This window comes from Canis lupus, chromosome 8 (assembly GCF_048164855.1).
Source record: "Canis lupus baileyi chromosome 8, mCanLup2.hap1, whole genome shotgun sequence".
In the NCBI taxonomy this organism is placed as follows: domain Eukaryota; kingdom Metazoa; phylum Chordata; class Mammalia; order Carnivora; family Canidae; genus Canis; species Canis lupus.
In genome coordinates this window covers 57451141-57462091 of record NC_132845.1, presented here as the reverse complement: position 1 = coordinate 57462091, position 10951 = coordinate 57451141, and the positions used below count along the sequence as shown (strand labels likewise).

Genomic DNA, 10951 nt, shown 5'->3' with positions numbered 1-10951 from the left:
AGAGAATTAAGGATTCTCATCTCATCATGTGGCAGAGGAGCCACATGATCCAATTTGTGTTTTTAAAAGCTCTCTGTAGAAAAGGGACAAAGTTTGGGAGGAGAATCCACAAGGTTTGTAGATCCTGTGTATGGAGGTGGTGAGCGGGAGACAGGATCAGAGATGAGTCCTGGGTTTCAGACATGAACCCTGGGTTGGGGCAGTGGCGAGGATACTATACAATGAGATTCAGAGTCTTGGAGGTGGGGGGTGGATGGAAACATGAGCATAGTCTTGGCTTTTTTTGGAGGGGGAGGACTTGGCTGCACTGGGGGTCCTGCAAGATGCCTCAAGTGGTGACCTCAAGGTATCAGTTAGACACATGGGAGTGGACCTCAGAATAAAGATCTGTTCTAGAACAAGAAACTTCGGGGTCATCAGCAAATAGACAACGAAGGTAAAGCCATAGAGGTGAATGCTACCAAGTGGGGGTAGGGAGGCAGTTAGAAGAAAGTGGGATCCTGCCCTAAGTAATAACAACAAGAGTCAGAGAGGTAAGAGGAATGGTTTGGCAAGTGTGGTGAGTCATGACTCAAAGAAAAGAAGAATTTTCCAGAAAGGGAAAGTGGTCAACTTTCCACATCAGTTAAGCCATGAGCAGTACATCAACTCAGGAATGGGAAGCGCTCTTGATCACAGGAGTGAAGCGGAGAGCTTTCTGGAGTATTACTGAAGGCAGGAGCCAGGTTGGAAGAGGTGAGTCAGGAACAGAAGTGAAGAAGCAGAGTCGGTGAGTTAGTATACTAAGACTTTTCCTAGGAGTCAGCCGTGAAGAGGAAGCAAGAGAAAGCCAGTTGCTAGAGAGAGGTGCGGTGACATTTTTGTCCTATGTTTCCATTTTGGACCAATTAGGGTGACTTTCTGCATCAAATACCAGTGCCAAATTGGTCATTCACTGAATTGATTTTTTTTTTTTTTTACTGGCTTGATTTTAGGTGAATTGGCTTTAGGGAGATTGATTTTCAGTAAATTGACCTAGAGTCAAATTGAGAAGTCCATGTCAATAAAAACCATCAACTATTGAGCATTTACTATATGTCAGGCACCCTGCCAGGCTGTCTGCAGTATCTCATTAACTGCTCAGGAATCTCTAAGAGGAAGGGCGGTTTTAGTCACAATTTCCCAGCCAGGAGACTTAGGCACAGAGAGGGTATGAACTTGCCTAAGGTTACCCAGCCAGCAAGGGATGGAGCCTGGGCTCACCTTGGATCCACCTGGCACCCAGCCCAGGGCTCCCCCTTGCCAAGCCTCAGCTCAAGTCCCTTACACGGGACAGGCCTGGCCTGCCACACCAAGAAGTATCTACTTGAACTGTAAGCAGCAAGGAACCCCATTAAATCTTTGAGTGAGAGTTTGATGTCAGAAAAGCAATGTTTGGGGGCACCTGCATGGCCCAGTGGTTGAGCATCTGCCTTTGGCTCAGGTCATAATCTTTGGGTCCTGGGATCGAGCCCTGCATCGGGCTCCCTTCAGGGAGCCTGCTTCTCCCTCTGCCTATGTCTCTCTCTGCCTCTCTCTGTGTGTCTCTCTTGAATAAATAAATAAATAAAATCTTTTAGAAAGGAAAAGCAATGTTTTAAGATTTTTTGGATAACTGGGCAAGGTAGGTATATTTGGGGAGCTCTTCTTCCTTTTCATCCTTGCTTAAACACACCACTTCATCTCTGATTTCAGTGTGATTGGCACATTCTCAGCAGTGCCGTCCTGACCTCACCAAGAAAGAAGTTTTCCTCTCTTGGCATGGAGTCTCATGGCTCTGCACTTCACTCCTGAGCACTCCCAGTTTTTATTTTATATGGCTGTAATATCTACCCTCCCCACCCCTTTAGAAGGTTCGAATCACAAAGTCAGGGACTGAGGGTCTTCCCTTTGCTTGCAGCTGTATCCTTAGCACATACACAGTCCTTGGAACACATCAGTGCTCAATGCACATTTGCTGAATTAACAGGTTGTGGGAGCATCTCTTGAGGGTCACAGGGATGGGATTGTAGCTTTATCACAACACTGCCCTCATCCTGGATACCCTAAAATGCCCGGGTCTGCAGGATGTGAATTGCTTGGGAAGTGGACAGTGACAGACATGGCAGGGAGGCAGGTGACTCGGGCGCTTAGGTCTAGAGATGGGTCTTGGAGAACCAAAGAGGCAAAATGCCTTTGCATGCTTTCAGCCTCCTGCTGTGCACTCCTGGCTGATGAAATTTGCCTTCAGATCAAAAGGACATTGAACTGGAATAATCAGAGGTTTCTGCTGCGCTTTTTAAACGGAAAGACTCATGGTCTATCTGACAGGCTACGTCCAGATGTCAAATCAGGCTTGCTTGTCTCTAGTTGGGTGTTGTGGGGATGGGGCACCATGACCAGGGTGTCCAAGTTAGCTCCTTAGCCACCCTCGTATTTTCCCTGACCCTCCTTCCCCTCCCTCTGCCTCCCTCTACATAGATGCTCAAGTTCATAAATAGGGGTTCTTCCCCATAAATCTCTCCTCCCAGTCCCATTGTCTAAGCTCAGGATCTCACTATTTAGCTCAACCTGCCATTGGTGTTATCAGCCACCACAGAGCTGGAGCTATCCACTCACTCAGCACTCAGCAGGTGTGATCTTCCTAAAACACCAATCTGATCGTGTCGTTCCTCTTAGAAAACACTCCAGGGGCTCTCCATTGCCCTTAGGACTGACTGCAAACCCTAGACAAGCAATAAATCCCCCCAACAATCTACTTCCATTGGACCCCTCCCACTCCACCCCCTGCATTTCTCTTCTGCTTTAGCCATGGAGTACGTGTTATCTCCTGATTGCATGCCCTGCGAATATTCAAGCTGCCGTGCCTCTAAAGAGGCCATTCCCTCCACCTAGAAAGCCAGATGCGTGTGGCAAAGTCCTACTAATTTTTCAGGATTCAAATCAGACATTTATCATCCTGGTCAAGCCATCCCCAAAAGCCGAGCATAATATTCAGACAATAATCCATTGATTGTCTGTGATCCCACTGAACCTTATGCAATGATCCCAGAGCTCTTAATACATTCTGTTGTATTTTCTGCATGTCTGCCCTTCCAACCAACCCCTCACTGGTCAGCAGGGAACTTAGGCTGGTTCAGGGCCATAGAGCCCTGAGGTTAAGAATTCAGGTTATGCTATCACAAAGTTCTAAGTTTAAATGCTGATGTATCACAGTATGACCCTGGGGGACTTATTGAAGTCTTTGTGCTGGAAATATTTTTAATCTTTAAAATAGGCACAAGAGCAACCAACTTGTATTCTTCGAGCATCCAGATGGGAGTGCGGCATTCTTAGTGATGCCTTTGCTTGGTTTCGCATAGAGCACATAATAAGGGTACAGAGAGATGATCAGATGAAAATGACCATCAAAGACATGTTTGATGTCTTTCCATCTTCTCATCCCTACAACACAGTGCTGGGAACAAAGGAGGTATTAAATAATGTTTGAATGAATGAAATAAACTTTCATAGGGAGGCGCAGGGGTGAAGAGATACACACTCGTGCCTTCCACCTGCGTTCACAGGGGAATCCTGCAACCCAGCTTCGTGTTCTTCCACGTACAGGGGCTAGAAGATCTGACCTGTCCCCGGTCAACCATGTTGAACCCTGTCTACACTGCAGGCCCTGTGCCCTACGCTTTCATGTGTGAGCCAGGCATGAGCACCCCCATTTTCAGACAGGAGAACAAGTGCAGTGAAGCTAAGTCAGTAAGTAGCACCGCAAGGGCCTGAATGAACATCTGCCTGGCCCCATATTCCAAACTTCAACACCTACAGCCAGCAACAGGATTATTATTCCCACCTGGAAAGCTTTCTCGGGTTTCCCAGGGAGCCCAACACACAACTTTGCAGAGAAAGATTGAGGGGCTAGCCCATCATGCTGATGCTGTTGCCTTGCAACGTAAATAGTCACTCACTGTGGAACTGTTTGTTATGAGCAATGCACGAACAAGGGAGAAGTGAGACATAAAATCATTATTTCCTGCAGAAAGACACCGCCAAAGGGACAGAATTACTTATTATATTAATTCTGTCCTTCAGCCCCCAGCTCATCTCTTTGCCTAATGACTGAGTCAGAGAATGTATCGTTGGCAATGTCTAGGGACATTTCCACTATGATTTTTGCAAGAAATTGAATAATCTAAGACTTCCCATTCGACTCCCTTCTGCTCTATCCAATGAAACTGTCACATAGAAGCATCACATAGAATCTCCAGGTCAGAATGGCTAGGATTAGAAGACAGCGAGGTAAATATCTATTTACTCCTGTATTTATGTATTCACGAATCACTCTTAGCAGCCAGGCCACACTTAATGGCAGGCCATGAGAGGCATTTCTGCTTCAATCAGAAATCAAGTAGCTTTTATCTGATAAGTAGTTGGACGGATCTGGTGGTGTGATGCAGGACTGGGCCAAAAAAAGTTAAAGCCACAACATTCCAACGTGGATTATTATGTGCTATCCCGCTGTCTCACTGCCTCAGTTCAAAAGATTTATAGGCTAATTGTACCAGGTGCATAGGAAGTTGTCATGTGGAAGAGGGATTTTCTTCACGGTCGAGCGTGATCACGATTATCTGAGGCTGTTCTACAATTTCTTTTACATTAGCAACAACTCTTCCCACCACATGTTGAACACCTGGTGTGCTGTGCACTGCTCGGGGAGCTTTAAATTTACCACCTCATTTAACCCCTCGCCGCGTCTGGGAGAGGCAGGAGCTAACATGTCCGGTTTAAAGATGAGGATAGGAAGTTCAGGGAGGTGAATTTCCCCCATATTTTAATGCTGTGGAATATAAACAGTCATTATAACTGTCACAGCCAAACACACAAAATGTTCAAGATCCATAAAAAATTGCTACAAATATTTATTGGGTGTTCATAAAAGTCTACTTGAGGAGTGCCTGGCTGGCTCAGTCAGTTCAGCGTCTGACTCTTGATGTCAGCTCAGGTCTCGATCTCAGGGTCACAAGTTCAAGACCTGCATTGGGCTCCATGCTGGGTGTGGAAACTATTCTAGAAAAAAAAAATGTTGACTTGAAAAAAACTGAGATTTATTATGTTTTTGTTTGGAAGAAAACTATTTTTAAAGATTTATTTATTTATTGTAGAGAGAGAGGGAGAGCGTGCACAAGTGGGGGGCAGGGCAGAGGGAATCTTTTTTTTTTTTTTAAGATTTTATTTATTCATGAGAGACACAGAAGAGAGAGAGGCAGAGACACAGGCAGAGGGAGAAGCAGGCTCCATGCAGGGAGCCCGACGTGGGACTCAATTCTGGGTCTCCAGGATCGCGCCCTGTGCTGAAGGTGGTGCTAAACCGCTGAGCCACCCGGGCTGCCCAGAGGGAGAGAATCTTAAGCAGACTCTTCACTGAGTGTGGAGCTGGAAACAGGGCTCGATCTCACAACCCTGAAATCATGACCTGAGCCAAAATCAAGAGTTGGACATTTAACTAATTGAGCCACCTAGGTGCCACGAAGAATAATATTTTTAAAAACATTAATTCTCCTTAGATGTGTAAACAATTTCAATCAAAATCCCAATCACTTTGGGGCACCCGGGTGGCTCAGCGGTTAAGGGTCTACCTTTGGCTGAGGGTGTGATCCTGGATCCCAGGTCTGGGGATCAAGCCCTGCTTGATCAAGCCTGCTTCTTCCTCTGCCTATGTCTCTGCCTCTCTCTGTGTCTCTCATGAATAAATAAATAAAATCTTTTTAAAAAGACATATACAAAATCCCAATCATTTTAACAAAGTGATTAAGTGTTAAAAGTAAACATCTCTGAATAACTAGAAAAATATTAATAAGCAGTCAGAACAAGGTATGTTAGCATAGCAATTTTTTATGGATCTTGAACATTTTGTGTGTTTGGCTGAACAAACAGAACAAGGTATGTTAGGTATGTTAGTAGATTAATTTACTAGTGTAATAATGTAATGATATGCTAATGAATAATATGCAAATCAATTATATTAATAAAATTGATGTACTTGTTTAAAACACTGTGGAAAGTGTTCAAGAATGGAGAGTTTCAGGGCACCTGGGTGGCTCAGTGGTTGAGCATGTACCTTCAGCTTAAGGTGTGATCCCAGGGTCCTGGGTTTGAGTCCTGCCTTAGGCTCCCTGTGGGGAGCCTGCTTCTCCCTCTGCCTATGTCTCTCTCTCTGTCTCTCATGAATAAATAAATAAAATCTTAAAAAAAAGAATGGAGAGTTTGATCTTCCTTTGATCAAAAATGTACAGTACACAAAAATGTACAGTATAACTATGGCACTTCCCATTTGTAGAAGCAGGAAGAATCATCCAACATATGGTAAAAGTACTATTCATTTATAAAAATCATAGTAGTGGAGTGCCTGGTTGGCTCAGTTGGCTGAGCATCCCACTCGATTACAGCTCAGGTCATGATCTTGGGGTCCCAGGAGGGAGCCCTGAGTCGGGCTCTGCACTCAGCAGGGAGTCTGCTTGAGATTTTCCCTCTCCCTTTGCCCTTCCTCCTACTTGAGGTCTCTCTATATCATGTAAATAGATAAATCTTTTTAAAAATCATAGAAGTAAAAAGAAAAAAGAAGCAGAAAGCAGGAGACAGTGTTACTTGAATATATCAAGCAAAATAAATTATAGATGCTATCATCTATAATTTTAAAGCATTGTAATGTTATAAGGGAGGGGGGAAGGAAGGAAACTAAACAATGACAGATACTCGGGTAATCAAACTTGGTATAGATGAGAAGAATTTTTTGCATAACTCAGAATAAAAAAAATAAAAGAACATATTAGTAGATTTGATTATCTTAAATACTTTAAAATAAAGTACTTGGGATGCCTGGGTGGCTCAGCGGTTGAGAGCCTGCCTTTGGCCCAGGTCATGATCCTGGAGACCTGGGATCAAGTCTCACATCAGGCTCCCTGCACGGGGCCTGCTTCTCCCTCTGCCTGTGTCTCTGCCTCTGTGTGTGTGTGTGTCTCTCAAGAGTAAAAAAATAAAATCTTTAAATAAAATAAAGTACCTATATCAAAAACATCACAAAAGTGAAAGGCCAATTATAAACTGTGAAAAGGTTTTTTTGTAAACTATGAAACAGATACAGGATAGCTGATTTTTTTTGACATTTATGCTTATTCCATTGCTATTTATGTAACAGAAACCGATTACTTAAAATACATGGAGTTCTGACAATTCAATAAAAAATTACATACGTCCTGATAGGAAAATACGCAAAGGGTATGAACTAGTTGTACACAGAAAAATAAATCCAGATACTCAATGCACATATGAAATGTGTTGGATCTCTAACAATTAAAAAGAAAAAACAAAACAAAGAGAAAACTCTCATGAAGTATGTTTCACCCATGAACTTGGGAGTGAATAAAAGAACCACTGGTGATGAGTGTGTGTGTAAAAGACAATGCTCACACAACTCTGAAAAGGGGCGTGGGGATAAATGACTATAACATTTTTTTTTAATTTTTGAAGGTGTTCTGTATACGTTTGTGTAGCAAAGGCCTTATGAAACATGTAACACTTGACCCAGCGATAAACACCTGCACAATCCACCTCGATGATTCTCCTTCCAGCAAATGTATCCCAAATGAGCGATCAGAGATGCACTCAACTATGTATGCAGATGTAGAGGTCTCCAGCTAAAGACACGGATATGCACACCAGCCTGTGGTAGGCATCTTTGGACATGACTTCAATTTACTCTGTCTTCTGGTCTTCATGCTCTTATGTTACCCCACTGGATGTGGGCTGCACTTAGCCACTTGTTTCTATCACAGATAGAACATGGCAAAATGACGGGATGGCTCTTCTGTGATTAGGTTAGAAAGACTGACGTCTATCTTGCTGGCATGCATACGTTCTCTCTCTCTCTCTCTCTTTCTCTCTTTCTCTCTCTCTCTCTCTTTCTCACCCTCTCCCTTGCTCTGATGATGTTAGCCGTCAGGCTGTGAGCTGCCCTATGCAGAGGTCCACGCAGAAAAGGATGAAGGGAGGACCCTATCCAACAGCCCGTGAAGAACTGAGGCACTCAGACCACCAACCCACAAAGAACTGAATCCTGCCAACAACCACATGCCTGCTCTAGGAAGTGGGTCCTTGCCGGTCAAGCCTTTAGATGAGACCAGAGCCCCGGCCAACACCTTGATGAGAGTCTGTGCATGACCCAGCTAAGCCATGCTCAGATTCCCACCTGCACAGACTGTGTTAATAAAAAGTAGTTTTAAGCCACGAAGTTTTTGGGTAACTTGTTATAGAAGATTATATAATGAATCCACAGCTTTATTTATAAAACTATAAAATTGGAAACAATAAAAGTGTACATTAAGAAAAAAATTAAGTAAACTGTAAAGGACCCAAATAATGGTATGCTGTGGACCATGTTAAAAAATATTATTTCTTGCTATAGAGAAAAGTTTATGACATAGGGTAAGTGAAAATGCAGGCTATTGAATAGTATACGCAAAATGACATTATTTTAGGGGCACCTGGGTGGCTCGGTGGTTGAGCATCTATCTACCTTCGGCTCGGGTTGTGATCCCAGGGTCCTGGGATTGAGTCCCACATTGGGTTCCCCCTGCAGGGAGCCTGCTTCTTCCTCTGCCTATGTCTCCTCCTCTCTCTCTGTGTTTCTCATGAATAAATAAATAAAATGTTTTTTTAAAAATTATACTATTTTATAAATTCAATAAATCCATATGAATGGAAACATGCTGAGAGAATACATGATGCTTTCTTCATTGTCTCATCTAGGAAGACTTTTTACAAATCTATGAGTGGCGAAACTTGAACAACAGAGCTCTCACTGTCCACTCCCCACTGTGCACAGAACAGAATCGCTACCCTAGTGAGTCTTATCTTTTAGTGGGAGAGACAATTAAGCAGTCAATTCATAACCTGAAGCCAGGTATTCAGGAAGCAGTAAGTCTATGAAGTGGAGTAAGGGGCTATAAGGTAAAGGAGAGAGTGCTCTTTTATTTAGGGAGGTCGGGAGATCTTGAGATAACATTTGTGCAGAGACTTGAATGAAATGAGACTAAGTCACCCACACATCTGGGGGAGGTGATTTCTAAGTGGCAAGAACAGAAAGGGATTTACACCCCGAAAATCCAAACTTGTCTTTGTTGCAGTAATATACAGATTTTCCAATCCCAAGCCACAAAGAAAAGGTCAAGGGCTCAACTCTACTTCCTTCCTAAAGCCCTTAGAGAAGCTGATCAGACAGTTTCTGGGACCCAGATCTCCAAAGTCACCACCCTGCTCCTCAACTGAATTTAATCTCTTCTCCCTCTTCAGGCTCAGGGGCATCTTAGGAAACCCTGACCAGTATGGGAGGTTATCACTGGGACCTGGAGTCGTTATTAGGGACCAAAGCACAGGGATGACCCCCGTCCAAGTTTGCTGGCATCTCTCCTGTGGCAGATGCCATGTCATTCAGCCTTGCTGTGTCTCCCCTGGAGCTTTGTGGTAGAATCTAGCCACTCTACGGAACTGGACGTCTAGGTCATTTTCTCTGTCTTACAACTGATTCGCCCAATGGCCAAAGCTCTTTCCCCGGCCTGCTTATTCATTGACAATTGCTGTAATATCTCTGATTAAGCACTTGTTCTATACTGGGCTCTGTGATAAGAGCATTATGGACATAATCCCATTTGATCCTCTCCACAAATATGTGAGGAAGGTGTGGCTATGAGAAAACTGATTTCCCGTGTGGGTGGAACTCATGAAGTGTCATAAACTCATGAAGTATCAGGACTGAGGTAGAAAGCCAGATCTCCCTGGTTTGGCAACTTTTTACCCACCTTTCCTCTAGGAAACTACATTTTGATTTGCTTATTGTCTTCCTTTCTTCCTTTCTATCTCAAAGTCTCTGGTTTTAGATACTTCCTGGTGTTTGGAGCCACAACCAGGCAGACCTGTTTCTGAGCCATACAACCCACCTATCCCCATAGTGCAAGCCCCTGAAGTTCAATCAACCCCTCTCTCCAACATCATCCCACTCAGACCAATACTTTTTCCTCATCCATGCTACTTCCATGCTCTGCTAATGACAGAGGCTAAGTGCAATGCAAACCGTCAAGTGATGAATACATGAGGGTGCTCCTATGGATGATGTGGAATACTCCAGGCTTCTGCTCTAGACCCCTGTGTTCAGCATATTGTTCAGTGCACAACCTGCGCAACAATATGAAGTGGCCCTTCACCCCCTATTGTAATTTTATAAGATCTAAAATCCATTGGTTTCCATTCAAACCTAGGCTTTATAGCAGAACCAGCTGGTATACTTGTTAAGAGAGAGAGAGCAGGAGAGAGAGAGAGACTGACCAATCCATCATCAATCCCCAGGTCTCACTCCAGACCCAGAGAATGAAAATTGGAGAGCAGAACTGGTTCTCTATTTCTTATTAGCATTTCATGGAATTTCCAAGAAGTCTCTCTATGGTCAGACATTTCCTTTGCCTAAATGGATCATGTGTAGCTACAGCACCAATCAGGAGATCACGCAGGTGGGAACTGGGATGATTATCCAGAAGGCTGACTGTCCAGTCTTTCCTGGATCCCCAAGCCTTTATCACAGGCTGATTGACCCACAGAGGATGGAATTCCAGGCAAGGTTAATGAATCTGTAGGAGCTTATGCTAAGCTCCATGGAACTTTTACCATTGAGGGATGACCACAGAGCAATCAACTGGCTTTGCCCTTAACTGATCTTGCTCTGGAGCCCAGCCAGGCCTTGATTTAAATAATCCACATTGTTCAGAGATAGTATGAGTTTGCTAGGCTGTGTTAGGGGCTGAATTATGTCCCTCCCCCCAATTCCTATGTTGAGGTCCTAACTCCCATGAAACTCAAAATGTGACTATATTCAGAGATAGGGCCTTTAAAGAGGTGACCGAGTTAGAATCCAATG

General features: G+C 43.8%; 1 long non-coding RNA gene across 1 annotated transcript; it reads left to right on the top strand.

The window, feature by feature from the left end:
* The first annotated feature begins 423 nt into the window (after positions 1–423).
* On the top strand, positions 424–8616 carry LOC140637645 (uncharacterized). The gene is made up of 3 exons (XR_012034713.1): positions 424–735; positions 4081–4287; positions 7516–8616. It is a non-coding gene; the product is annotated as an uncharacterized lncRNA (long non-coding RNA).
* Positions 8617–10951: the final 2335 nt, after the last annotated feature.